The sequence below is a fragment of the Oncorhynchus clarkii genome, chromosome 12 (genome assembly GCF_045791955.1).
Source record: "Oncorhynchus clarkii lewisi isolate Uvic-CL-2024 chromosome 12, UVic_Ocla_1.0, whole genome shotgun sequence".
In the NCBI taxonomy this organism is placed as follows: Eukaryota; Metazoa; Chordata; class Actinopteri; order Salmoniformes; family Salmonidae; genus Oncorhynchus; species Oncorhynchus clarkii.
Window position 1 is genome coordinate 54,496,871 of NC_092158.1, and position 10,793 is coordinate 54,507,663.

The window sequence follows — 10,793 nt, forward strand, 5'->3', positions numbered from 1 at the left end:
ATTTCTACTAGTAAAGACAGGAGCCTATAAACTTAAATTGATTATTTAATTGACTAATATGAGCCAATTAAAATAAGGCACGAGTCCATTCTATACATTTTCACCCAAGACAACTCTGGAAGCAATTACCTCAGAATTAGGACGACAATAAACAAATTCATTTCTTTCTACCTCCAGAGCTGACCAAAAGCCTCTCCATCACCATTTATTACCGTCAGTTTCTCCCGCTCTCTCTCATTATTAAGCTTAGTGAAAATGAAAGCATCAATTATCTTTGTACAGTATATAACATGGGAGATAAAAGCAGTTTTCTCTCAATGTGGGGACGATAGGACAGCTTGCCTTGCGGATAAAATAAAATGCAATGGTTTTACAATATTTTTCTTAAAATGACATGTTGTCATGAAGAAACCAGTTGGAGGTACATGTTATTTTTGTAGGGACTCAGATGCACCAGCTACCACCAAAAGAGTGAATATGTTGTCTTATCATATGCAATATTCACTGCACACACTAATTGTTCTCTATAATTCAGCCGGCTGCATGTATGGCAGGATCCTTCCTTTCCAAAAATTGAATTCTGATTCCTTACAAAAACATACACAGTGCTCCCATACCCATCATAAGCATTTTGTATTACAGTGATATTACCTCAGGCAGCAGTACCATTGGCACACACAGCCAGTGGTTGGTGTCATTTGGTACAGGACTGGCACCTCTCCAGTCCATCAGAGTAGCAGGACTGGCATCACAGCACACTGATAGACTCGTTGAAGCGGTTGGCCAGTATGGACAGCTGCCATGGCACAAAGAGCAGGGGACAGCCCGAACCTCCACAATGCTGGCAGCTGGATGCAGCATCTTGGTGGAGGCACACAAATAAACACACAGTGTCACAAACAACACAGAGGGACACTGCCACCTATGTAAACTCATATAAGATACTGTATCATAACTAATGTATTGATCAAATGGTGTGGCAAAATTAGGGTTGCAAAGGGAAGCTATATTACTGAAAGCGTTCTAAGTTTACCAGTAAACTACCAGAATGTTGGTATCTTTCAAGGATTTGATTAAATATATCACAAGACATCTAGTCTTGTACCCTTTGGGTACTTCAGATTATCACAGGCGTCTGTAATTATCTCTAGCCCTCTGTGTGGCCTTATTCCATCTAAAATATATGAAATAATTAAATAAGATGATTTAAAAAAAGAAAAATAGAATGACCAAGCTGTAAAACATTATCCTAAATATAAACCATCAACTTAGTCAATACCATTCACGTTTAATATGAGGGTTTCAGCAAGAAATATTTTATTTTTACACACTCATTTATTTTATAATGTAAATATATATTTATTAATGTTTTGGGGTCAAACGGGTGGCAGTTGTGAAGAAAGTTGATTGTTGGACGGGTTTCAGAGGTCAAAAATGGTCAGCAGGTAGTTTAGCAGTTAAGAGTGTTGGGCCAGTAACCTATAGGTTGCTAGTTCAAATATCTGAGCCAACTCGGTGAAAAATCTGTCGATGTGCCCTTGAGCTAGGCACTTAACCCTAATTTCTCCTCTAAGTCGCTCTAGGGGAGACCCCTTGACATTTTCCACATTCTGTTACGTTACAGCCTTATTCTACAATTGATTAAATACTTTTTTTTCTCTAATAAATCTACACACAATAACCAATAATGACAAAGCAAACAGTTTTTTTGTGTGAAAATGTAAAAAAAAAAAAACTGAAATATCACATTTACATAAGTATTCAGACCCTTTACTCAGTACTTTGTTGAAGCACCTTTTGCAGCAATTACAGCCTCAAGTCTTCTTGGGTATGACGCAACAAGCTTGGCACATCTGTATTTGGGGAGTTTCTCGCTTTCTTCTCTGCAGATCCTCTCAAGCTCTGTCAGGTTGGATGGGGAGTGTCACTGCACAGCTATTTTCAGGGCTCTCCAGAGATGTTCGATCAGGTTCAAGTCTGGGCTCTGGCTGGCCACTCAAGGACATTCAGAGACGTGTCCTGAAGCCACTCCTGCCTTGTCTTGGCTGTGTGCTTAGGGTCGTTGTCCTGTTGGAAGGTGAACCTTCACCTCAGTCTGAGGTCCTGAGTGCCCTGGAGCAGGTTTTCATCTCTTTGTATTTTTCTCCGTTCACCTTTCCCTTGATTCTGACTAGACTCCCAGTGCCTGCCACTGAAAAACATACCAACAACATGATGCTGCCACTACCATGCTTCAGGATGGTGCCAGGTTACCTCCAGACATGACGCTTGGCATTCAGGCCAAAGAGTTCAATCTTGGTTTCATCAGACCAGAGAATCTTGTGTCTCATAGTCTGAGAGTCTTTAGGTGCCTTTTGGCAAACTTCAAGTGCTGTCATGTGCCTTTTACTGACGAGTGGCTTTAGTCTGGCCACTCTACCATAAAGGCCTGGTTGGTGGAGTGCTGCAGAGATTGTTGTCCTTCTGGAAGGTTCTCCCATCTCCACAGTGGAGCTCTGGAGCTCGATCAGAGTGAGCATTGGGTTCTTGGTCACCTCCCTGACCAAGGCCCTTCTCCCCCCGATTGCTCAGTTTGGCTGGGCGGCCAGCTGTAGGAAGGGCCTTGGTGGTCCCAAATTCTTCCATTTATGAATGATGGAGATCACTGTGTTCTTGGGACCTTCAATCCTGCAGACAGTTTTTGGTACCCTTCCCCAGATCTGTGCCTCGACACAATCCTGTCTCTGAGCTCTTCAGACAATTCCTTCGACCTCATAGCTTGGTTTTTGCTCTGACATGCACTGTCAGCTGTGTAACCTTATATAAACAGGTGTGTGCCTTTCCAAATCATGTCCAATCAATTGAATATACCAAAGATGGACTCCGATCAAGTTGTAGAAACATCTCAAGGATGATCAGTGGAAACAGGATGCACATGAGCTCAATTTCGAGTCTCACACCAAAGGGTCTGAATGGTTAAAACCAGTTTTTGCCTTGTCATTATGGGGTATTGTGTGTAGATTGATGAGGGAAAAGTGTATTTAATTCATTTTAGAATAAGGCTGTAACGTAACAAAATGTGGAAAAAGTCAAGAGGTCTGAATAGTTTCCAAATGCACTGTATAGGCTATTTTCTCGTGAACCATACAGTCTATCTATTTGAAACTCATGGACAATATGGACACAGACATAACTAATTAAAACTTTATATTAATACATTTTCTAAAAGATATTCAAGTGCAAATTACCAAAATTACGATAGATTACCAGAGATTTTCTGTTGATTAACAAAATTACTGAAGATTACGGTAACTTTGGTAAATTACCGGTAGTTTTGTAACCCTAGCCGCAATATTACAAGTAAAAGAAACATGACCTGGGTCCAAACAGAGAATGCGAAAAAGGCAACAAAAAAACAAGAGAAAAAGAGACAAATTAGAGAAAACCAGTGAGAGAAAGAGAATTGAGTTAGGAATGGAAAGACAGAGACAGAGAGAGAGAAAGAGAGAGGAGAGAGAGAGAGAGCGAGAGAGAACGAAACCTGCAATCAGTAAAAGTGACCATGGGGAATTACTGAGAGTATCCCAGCTCATAAGGATCTGAGAACCTGAGTAGTCATCACTATCTGTGCACAGTCAGCAGGCAGAGAGATGAGACAATGTGGTTAGAGAGAGGCACAAGATGGTCTGGTCAGGCACCATTACCTTGTCCGGTCGATCGGTGCTCTGCCCCTCCCTGTGAGCACAGAGGGCTTTGGGCCTCCCTGTGAGTACTCGCCCATTCCCCCAGGGAGCTGAGGATGTCTCCATGTCCTTCCTTCTCTCTGATAGGCCCGGATGATCCGCAGATTGCTGGTGTAGATTATTATCTTTCCAAAGTCCAATACTGAAGACTGGAGGACACAAAACAAAAAGCCTGGTCAATGATGTGCATTACTCATTATAAAGATATTGATAAAGACAGACTCGAATATGAATTGATGTTTTAGTGGTTATGGCCTGTGCCTTTATTTGCTTCAGCAGACACAACTTTCTGAGGGGCTTTGTAAGTGTACTATCATAAATTGTTTATGGGACTGTGTGATACATGCCTTGTAATTTATTCAAAGGCATTTTTATTAAGTAATTTGGAGAAATTTGACATAGTGATGAAAGTAAATATATTTTTCTTTTCGTATATTGTCTAGTCTGAACACCAGAGGATAGACTACAGTAGAGACATGTCTCCTGACTCGCTCCAGTAAATAAAATACTGAAGATGTGACTGTAATCTGATCAGCTGACTCTTAATTGCTGTATTGATAAAATATTGCAAACACATTGAGGTTGGCAAATGACAGCATAACAACAAAAACTTGCAATTAATTTGTATCTGCTCTCCTCGGATTTCGGCTGCATATTTCCCGACATTTTCTTCAAATCTGAAAACGTTGTAAAGCCACGCCCGTTTTCTGAAGAATTGGATTATGGGCCCTTAAAGCACGGAAATAGTGTCCACTGCTTGTATACTTCATATTTTGGCTAATGTAGTATGACATCCGGGAACTTTTGGCATACTAACTATGTCCATACTATGACCAATAAGCACACTACATACTCAATATATGCCACAAATAGTACTGTTGGTGCAGTTAGTATGAGCATTCGAACACAGCTAATGAAAAGATTGACAAAACTCGTAATGGTTATAAAATAAACCAAAACTCGTTTCTCACAAGTGTAGCAGGTTGAAACAATGTTTCCACTCTGAGAATGAGAATGGTAAATGACTGTACTTAATACATGCATTAACAGAAATGTATGTAACCAAATTACAGGGATTAACGGTACATTTATTAGGTCTATTGGTTACATATGGAAAACAGAAAGGAAAATGCAGCACACTGCCGCTCATGCTACCATGTGATATTTATTAGCAACTTTTCAACCCTTAGGTCTTCATCAGGCATCCATATCCCAGGTCCTATATATAGGGGCAGTACTCAGTGACATTACTTCCTGAAACAGGAGGTACCCCCACCTGGGAAATGAAACAATGAAACAATGAATGGGCCAGAATTGGTGGGAGACAGCTGAGCGCATTCTGGAGAGCTGAGTGCATGCATTCTGGAGAGAGATGTGCCATATCTTCACCACACACCCCTCCCCTTCTTCTTGTTGCAACATTTTAAGTTGTATTCAAGACACATTATCTTCTCACATATTTTAGATGCTTTTCACTGACAGCCGCAACTCAGTCAGCTAGAAATATTGCAACACCTGGTGCCCAAAAGGGCATAGGCCTAACCACAGCAATTTATTTTTTAAAGAAGCTAATGATTCTCTGTGGCTAAGTCATGCTCTCTGGTGAAGTATTTTGAATGTTTTTATTTTGAGAGTAATTAGATAATTTAGGCAAAACATCAATTTACTTCAGGGGAAGCCAGCATCATGATAGTGCACTGTGCACCTGCCAACTTTCCTTTCCAATTCGCAGGCTGAAACCAGAGTTCTGTGTATAATGACTAGATGCTCATGTCTTCGCCCTAACAATGGGAGTGGTTGTCTCAAAGGCAGGAAGGCAGTCGACAAGCTTACAGTAGGTCTGCATATTATGCCCATAGAAACGCTGTGGGCTGATTCTCTCTTGCTTTGCCTCTTTCTCTCTGCTGATACTCTCTCACCGGATGCTCCAAATGAGTGAAACAGCACCCCTCTGTCTCAATATATGCAGCCCATGTATCTGATGCTGCCTGACCATAAATAGTATGATATGCCATACTCTTTTGGTCCAGACAGGATCAGATACATGCTTTACACATACTGAGACAGAGGGGTGCTGCTTCACTTGCTTGGATGCTTTATCTGACATTGATGTGTCTTTCTGTCGGTGTGCGTCTCGGTCAAATAAATTATCAACATTTCAATATTTTATTTGGATGGGCAAGAACGTCTGGCCAGGCCGCCTAAGGCCCGCTCATAACGCTGGCCCTGTTTTCCTCGGTTAAAGTTCTTCCCTTTGTTTAAAGCTGAATGAGTGTAACTCACTTGGTTCATTCACCTCTGAGGCATTTAGAGAATCTCATAGACAAGCATCCATCCGTCAGAAGAGAATGAATTACTAATCAAAAACGATGAAGCATGCACTACAAAAGGTAATGAAACTAAATAGGAGTGGGGTGAAGGGGAATCTTGAGGTTGTGTATTAAGCTACAAATCAACAGTTTTCATAGCATAGTTTTTCAACAACGCCGCTACTACTTACGTTGAAGTCTCGCCTTGGCGCATCGCTGCGGGCAGGGGGTCTATCGTTAGCCCTTCTCTGTAGATGTTCATCCTCTGGGTCATCAGTCCGGTAGGTGGGCCCTGGTCCTGCATGTCCTGGAAGCTACAAAGCTGCACCATCTCCAGGTGTCTGGGCATGTTGTGGTTGTGGAAGCTGTGGGGGTACTTCTCCTCTGGGCTGTCAAGTTCCTGGCCATCCTCGTACACATGCTTCAGAACCTCACCTTCCAGGACTTGCTGTGGTGCCTCTGGTTGCTGTCATACTTATTGTCCAGGTTCCTCTGGAGCTCCTCAATGGTTCTGCTGGTGGGAAATGTGACTGTGACAATCTGTCTGAGACCCTACCTGAACAATGAGCTTGGAAGATATGGAGTCCACGGACTGCTTGAGATCAGCCTACCTCTACCTGCTGTCTGTCTCTATCTACCACAGCTGAATTATTCAATAAATTATTCACTGGGGACACTGAGACCATATCATCAAATAAAAATGTTTGTGGGAGTAGTGGCGTGTTGGTCAAAAGAAGAATTGTGGGCGTGATGTTTTACCATTGGCATGAAGGCTTGGAAAGGACACACGAAAATGTAGGTGTACTGATTTTGCACTCCAGTCCAGTACTATGCAATCAGCAGCCATTTAGCTCTGACAACATGTGTTTCATCCCATGGCACATACATGTTCAGACTGTATAATATACTATCATGCTCCCATGGAGTGTGTAGGTACAGTTGAAGTCGGAAGTTTACATACACCTTAGCCAAATACTTTTAATCTCCGTTTTTAACAATTCATAAAAATCCACTGCCTTAGGTCAGTTAGGACCACTACTTTATTTTAAGAATGTGAAATGTCAGAATAATAGTAAAGAGAATTAATTATTTATTTAATATTTTATTTCTTTCATCACATTCCCAGTGGGTAAGAAGTTTACATACACTCAATTAGTATTTGGTATATTGCCTTTAAATTGTTTAACTTTGGTCAAACGTTTCGGGTAGCCTTCCACAAGTTTCCCACAATAAGTTGGGTGAATTTTGGCCCATTCCTCCTGACAGAGATGTTGTGACTGAGTCAGGTTTGTAGGCCTCCTTGCTCCCGGACGCTTTTTCAGTTCTGCCCACACATTTTCTATAGGATTGAGGTCAGGGCTTTGTGATGGCCACTCCAATACCTTAACTTTGTTGTCCTTAAGCCATTTTGTCACAACTTTGGAAGTATGCTTGGGGTCTATGTCCATTTGTAAGACCCATTTGCGACCAAGCTTTAACTTCCTGACTGATATCTTGAGATGTTTCTTCAATATATCTACATCATTTTCCTGCCTCATGATGCCATCTATTTTGTGAAATGTCCTCTCAGACCAGAGGACATTTCTCCAAAAAGTGTCCCCATGTGCAGTTGCAAACCATAGTCTTTTGTATGGCGGTATTGGACAGTGGCTTCTTCCTTGCTGAGCGGCCTTTCAGGTTATGTCGATATAGGACTCATTTTACTGTGGATAAAGATACTTCTGTACCTATTTCCTCCAGCATCTTCTCAAGGTCCTTTGCTGTTGTTCTGGGATTGATTTGCACTTTTTGCACCAAAGTACGTTAATCTCTAGGAGACTGAACACGTCTCCTTCCTGAGTGGTATGACTGCTGCTTGGTCCCATAGTGTTTATACTTGCATACTATTGTTTGTACAGATGAAAGTGGTACCTTCAGGCATTTGGAAATTGCTCCCAAGGATGAACCAGACTTGTGGAGGTCAAAAAAAAAAATTCTGAGGTCTTGGCTGATTTCTTTTGATTTTCCCATCATGTCAAGCAAAGAGTCACTGAGTTTGAAGGTTGGCCCTGAAATACATCCACAGGTACACCTCCAATTGACTCAAATTATGTCAATTAGCCTATCATAAGCTTCTAAAGCCATGACATCATTTTCTGGAATTTTCCACGCTGTTTAAAGTCACAGTCAACATAGTGTATGTAAACTTCTGACCCACTAGAATTGTGATACAGTGAATTATAAGTGAAATAATCTGTCTGTAAATAATTGTTGTCATGCACAAAGTAGATGTCCTAACCGACTTGCCAAAACTATAGTTTGTTAACAAGAAATTTGTGGAGTGGTTGAAAAACGAGTTTCAATGACTCCAACCTAAGTGTATGTAAACTTCTGACTTCAACTGTATCTCTGTTTAGAAATCACAAATATCAGTATTAGCTTGTAGTGTTGGGGCATATGTCTGTGAGCAGCCCTTTTAGATAGGCCGACTAATCTAACAAATAGCTGCCATTAACCCCCATGCATGTTTAAATCAATCTGGCAATTATCTCCACAGATAACTGTTGTTATATTGTAAGTCAATGCAAGGCTTAGATGGATCCCCCTTTTGTTTCCTTTTATCCAGTCCAAGTCTGTGTAATCTGATTGCACTAGAACCATGGTGGTTCATGAGATAAATAGTTTTGGTTGCATCTCAGTAAAGGAATAATTTAATGTCCAAGGAATCCTGCTGGTTTGGTTGAAAGTATTGCCACTGTGATCTCAATGTAGCTCTGATGTTTTTTATTATTTCTTTTTAACACTGCACTGATGCATTTCAAATGTGTTCAATAGTCATAATAAATCATCGCTTTCAGTGACCTTCCGCAAGGCATCACTCTGCCTGGCCTCAGCATGCGTTTGCAGATACAACAAACACATGCTATGTCTGGGCTAAGTAATAATTAGTATATGTCTTAAAACACAAACACTATTTTTTTTGTTTTGTCATGACTATCTAAAAAGTAATTCAGAACAGTTTTGAAGACAGCTACAAGGTTTTACACTGAATACATGAATTGCACATCATTTGGAAATAGGATTGAACACAATTTCAAGTACACCCATGTGTCAAGTCATATAATCCTAATAGAACATGTCTCTGACAATCTCTGAAAATATGAATTCACTGACAGTGGCAAAGTTACTGAGAGAGCCCTAGCAGAGTTACTGATGAATAACTCCTCTTTGTAAACTGACTTCGTTGGCTTATGTGGGTCTAGTCCCAGAAAAGACAATATAGCAGCCAATATAGTCTCTGTTCCCTTTCAGAATCTCATCCATAATGCATTGCAAGTGATTTGTTCTAGGCAGACATTACGGGTCTATTACTGTCTTGCACATGGAATTGAAGTTGTACTTTGACTTTGTCATCACACTCCATCCTCTGACAAGATGGGAAGCTACAGATGAGCATGAAATATTCATGTCCGTCTTAAATTATTGCTGAACTGATTCAATACATAATTATTCTGGACTGAGATTGACACCCGGTTTATTTCAGCACAATGGAACAAGTTTATTTTGCAAGTAGACAAAGAGAGGATTCAGGAGTTTCCAATGTGTTGAAGGAGTTTGTTGAGCAGGGGGAAAAAAATCACAAATAATAGATTTTTACAGAGTAGGTGATCTATTAGGCTTTTATTTAAAAACAAACAAAAAAATAGAGTAAATGTTATCTTAATTACAGTATCTATCAAATTACAAAATGTGGTTAGTCCTTCTCATATTAATATTTAATCTTCACACAAAGTTTAGCTATTAATTAGCTATGGTCGTCTATGGTCATGTGTATGCAATTAGAACTCAGGATAAGACCCAGATAAAGACAGTTCGAATCACAGAAGTGATTACAAAACAGTGGGGTAGGCAGACTCAGGGTCAGGGCAGGCAGATGTCAGTAATCCAGGGCAGTGTCAAAAGGTACAAAACATAGTGTTCTGATATCCCAAGGAACACTCAAAGGGTGAGAGACCAGTGGCCGAGCAGGGAAGGGTGTTACGGGCATATTTCACCCACACGAATAGCTGGCTCCAGATGGTGGGGTTGGCGGGGACGAGGCAACGAAGTTCCGTCTCCAGGTCCCGATTGGCTCTCTGTGACTGGCCATTAGAGTAGGGGTGAAAACCAGAAGACTGGCTGTCCGATGACCCAATTCGGGTGCAGAACTCCTTCCAGAACCGGGACGAGATCTGAGCACCACGATTGGAGACCATGTTGACCGGAAGTCAAAGGATCCAGAAGTTGTGCAGCACCATGAGCTGGGCCTTCTCCTTGATGTACATTTCCATAGACTTGTTCTCCGGACCTGACAGTGAATACAGCCATCCCCATGGGGGAGTAGTGCCCGGGAGAACGTCAATCACCCAGTCATAGGGTTGATGCGGATGAAGCGAAGTGGCCAAGGCTTTGCTGAAAACCTCCCGGAGGTCCTGGTACTCCGCAAGAGCGGTGGAGAAGTCTGAGGCTTCTTCCGAGCCCACAGGAAGACGTCCCAGGGCAGGCTATGCCGACTTCAGGCAATGAGCATGGCAGAACGGGCTCCAGCCCATAATAACACCAGCAGTCCAGTCGATGAGGGGATTGTGACGCTGGAGCCACGAAAACCCTAATACCACGGGTACCTGAGGAGACTTGATGAGCATGAACTACATAGTCTCGTTGTTGTTCCCTGACACTCGCAGGTTGATAGCTCTGCCTATAGAGCGCCCATCCAGCGCTCTAACGTCCATGTGATTGGAGA

The 10,793-nt window shown here is 41.6% G+C and overlaps 1 pseudogene; it reads right to left on the reverse strand.

Annotated features, from left to right (window-relative positions):
- Positions 1-694: 694 nt before the first annotated feature.
- Positions 695-10,266, reverse strand: LOC139422481 (glutaredoxin domain-containing cysteine-rich protein 2-like; annotated as a pseudogene).
- Between the last annotated feature and the right edge of the window lie 527 nt (positions 10,267-10,793).